The 3541-nt window shown below is 39.4% G+C and overlaps 1 long non-coding RNA gene across 1 annotated transcript; it reads left to right on the top strand.

The window, feature by feature from the left end:
- The first annotated feature begins 910 nt into the window (after positions 1 to 910).
- On the top strand, positions 911 to 2089 carry LOC140624587 (uncharacterized). The gene is made up of 2 exons (XR_012024059.1): positions 911 to 1036; positions 1379 to 2089. It is a non-coding gene; the product is annotated as an uncharacterized lncRNA (long non-coding RNA).
- Positions 2090 to 3541: the final 1452 nt, after the last annotated feature.

The raw sequence follows: 3541 nt of genomic DNA, 5'->3' as shown, positions 1-3541 counted from the left end.
AATGTTACTAGGTTTAGAAAATACTTCAAATGGACTTTAAATGTCATTTGTCCAAAATAGCTTTTTTGGGGGGTAATTGTTGCAATGTCTCATATTTCCATTAAAGCTTTTCCCTTCTATACTTTGCTTATACTTCAGAGGGTGGTGCAAAAGCTGCGCTTGGTCTGGGCCATCCAGCAAATTACAATTCCAGCTTTACCTTTGCACCTCCTGGGAGAAGAAAGACAAAGCCTTCTTTTTTAGGGCCTAATTAGGCTGTCATTTAGCATCCCAGCCACGGAGGTCGGGACATGCAGCTTTAGCAGAGATCTGGGTCCCGTCTTTGGGGACAGCAGAGCTGTTTCATGCCTCTGTGATGTGTCATCCCAACTGTGTCCAGTATGGGCTTTTCAGATGCAGCTTTCTGGTTCTTTGGGGAGAATTGTTTTCTAGTGCTTTTAGTCATTTTCAAAGGCTTTTATTATTTAATTTAAATGTATAATTCTCAGCTCATAATTTAATCGGCCTCTGAAAATGGTTTCAACAACTTGCTATCCTGGTTAGACTGAATTGCAGTTTAGACAAGACAAGGGCACATTTACTGTGGGCTGAGATACTCCGCCTGGTTATTTAATTATCCTTCAGGACATAGATTTATAATTATATTCCTTTAGATGTATGTTAGGAAATGGAACTGACTATTTTCGGGGTAAGGTTTGAGCGAGGTAAAGTGGAGATTTTTATGGTATTGAATTTCTAAAGCAGAATCAGGTCTATACTTTAAAACTATTTTTATGCTTTAAAAAAACAAGGATATGAGGAAATGCCTGCATTAACTGTGAGTTCGTGGGTCCCTAACGAAATCAAAGGAAATTTGATTATGGAAAGGTGGCTGAGAAACTAACTCTGTTTATGTTTTGTTTATTTTGAGATAATCCAGTCATTCAAAGAGAAAACAGAATGATGGTGATTCATGATGCTAATATAAAGATGGGAGATCTAATAAGGAAGGAAGAAAGTAAATTCCCCTTCCAGAACTCAAGTGGTCTGCTGAAAAGTAATCTACCGAGCATGGTTTCTCTAAAATATATTGCATGGGCTTAAGTAATTTTTCCTTAGCCAATTATCTCTGTCACATCACTGTTCCTTTAATTCCTCACATCTAATTGGTGATCAAAGCCTGAATTCCATCTGCTAAATGACGCTCTTAATCTGTGCCTTCCTCTACAATTCAGCTGCCCTGCGGCTACTCTACCTCTTGTTCTTGAACTGGTCTTCTTGACCTCAGGATCTTCCGATCTCTGATCTGACTTTTGCCCTGCTGCCATGGTGGTGGCTTTTAGAGAAATATGTTCCTGATCATATCACTGTACCACTGAGAATCCTTCATTTCTCACAGGGAGAAGAAGAAGGAGGAGGAGCAAAAGAAGAGGAGGAAGGAGAAAAAGATGACATAGAACATAGAGACAAAGAAAGACAAAGACAAGATGAAGCACAGATCTCTTGTTTCATAAACCTTGTCCACCTCGCTGTCATCATCCCTGGTATTCTAGCCTCAGGGACAAGCCAGTGACTCCTAGGTCTGTCTTTTGATCCAGAATGTTCTTCACTAGACTGCCTCCCATCCCCAAGCTGAGTGAAGGTTTTGGCATCATCACCTCCTCAACAAGCCTTCCCTGACCATCTCTTCCCTCTCTCCTCTGCTTCTGTTTAACAAAAATCCCAATGTATTTCCAATATTAATCTAGGTGCCATATATTTTAATTATTACATTTTTATCTAATTATTGTATTTTAAAACCAGTGTGTGTGGTGGTTGAGACCTTGGGCTCTGAATGCTGACCGCCTGAATTTGGATTCCAATTTTGCATTTCCTAGTGGGTTATGTGGTCAAATTACTTAAGCTCTCTGTACTTCAGTTTACTCATCTGTGAAATGGGGATAATGGTAGCCCCTACTTCCTGGGACTATAGTGGAGATTCAGTGAATTAGCGTGTGCAAAGTGCTTGGAACATTGGCTGTGACAACCTTAGTGCTTCACTCATTCCATAAAGAAGCTGTTATGTGAGTTGTATAGATTTTATTTGAGAAAATACAGTAAAAACATTTTATTTTTGTTGTTGTTGTGTTTATTTGTAAAATAGATAATCAGATAATGTTAAAAATCTATTGCAACAGATTGTTCTTTGTTGGTAGATTTCTTAGAAAACTAAAAATCTTTTAAAATAAAGGAGCGTTGTACTCTTGGGCAGAGAAGTTTACTGCAGTTGTTGGATTTTAGTAATCTTAGTCAGAGCCTTGGCTGATTGGTAGCTTATCTGTAATTTACTCGGGTCATTTACTGGGTTTCTGAAGAATCCAGTGGGTAGATTAAGCGCCTCATGTGGTGTTACCTTAACCACACAGCAGAACCGTGAGTAAGAAGTAAAGACATCTGGTGTTGGTTCCTTGACTGCGTGAATCAGGGAACGGTCATATGGTTCCTCAGTTCGCCATGGATGACTCCACTTTTCACCATTATAAATGATGCTGAAATGAACATCCTTTACCCCCAAACTCTTGTGCATCTTTAATTATTTCCTTAGTACAAATTGATCAAAGTAGAATGATTGAGTCAAAGGAAATAAATGAGTCTTTGGATAGTAATTGCTAGCTTACCTTCCAAACAGGTTTTATTCATTCATACTCCTACCAACAGTACTTGGAAGTGTCCATTGCCTCCACACTTTTGCTATCACTGAGTATTTATCTTGTTTTTCATCTATCCTACCTTCATAAGCCAAAGGAAAGAAAAGACAAATGAAGAAGGTCTTGCTTGTGTAGGGGGAAATCTTCACCCTCATTTGCTCTAATTTATCCTTTTTTAAAAATTTTTTTAGATTTGTTTGAGAGAAAGAGTATATGTGCACTCAAGCAGTGGGCAGGGGAGGGAGGAAGACGGAGAGGGAGGACCTCAAGCAGACTCTGAAGTGAGTGCAGAGCCCCACATAAGGGTCCTGAAATCTAGCTCAGTTGTTCCCTGAGAATATGACCTGAACCAAAACCAAGAGTTGGGCACTTAACCAACTGGGCCATCCAGGTGCCTCAGAATTATTTGTTTCTAACAAAAGATTTATGCTTCAGAGTCCATTATTTTTATGATCACAGGATTATTTATTTATTTATTTATTTTTCAAAGATTTTATTTATTTCTTCATGATAGATACACAGAGAAAGGCAGAGACATAGGCAGAGGGAGAAGCAGGCTCCCCACAGTGAGTCCAATGCAGGATTTGATCCCAGGACCCCAGGTCTACGCCCTGAGCCAAGGCAGAGGCTCAATCACTGAGCTACCCAGGCATCCTTCACAGAATTTTTTAATTTAATTTTATTTTTTAAAAGATTTTATTTTTTTATTCATGAGAGACACAGAGAGAAAGAGAGGCAGAGACACAGACAGAGGGAGAAGCAGGCTCCTCACAGGGAGCCCAATGTGGGACTTGGGCCAAAGGTGGTGCTAAACCACTGAGCCACCCGGGCTGCCCTCACAGAATTTTTTAAAAAAAGATTTTATTTACTTATTT

This window comes from Canis lupus, chromosome 3, assembly GCF_048164855.1.
Source record: "Canis lupus baileyi chromosome 3, mCanLup2.hap1, whole genome shotgun sequence".
NCBI lineage: Eukaryota > Metazoa > Chordata > Mammalia > Carnivora > Canidae > Canis > Canis lupus.
This window is presented reverse-complemented; position numbering and strand designations above follow the sequence as displayed.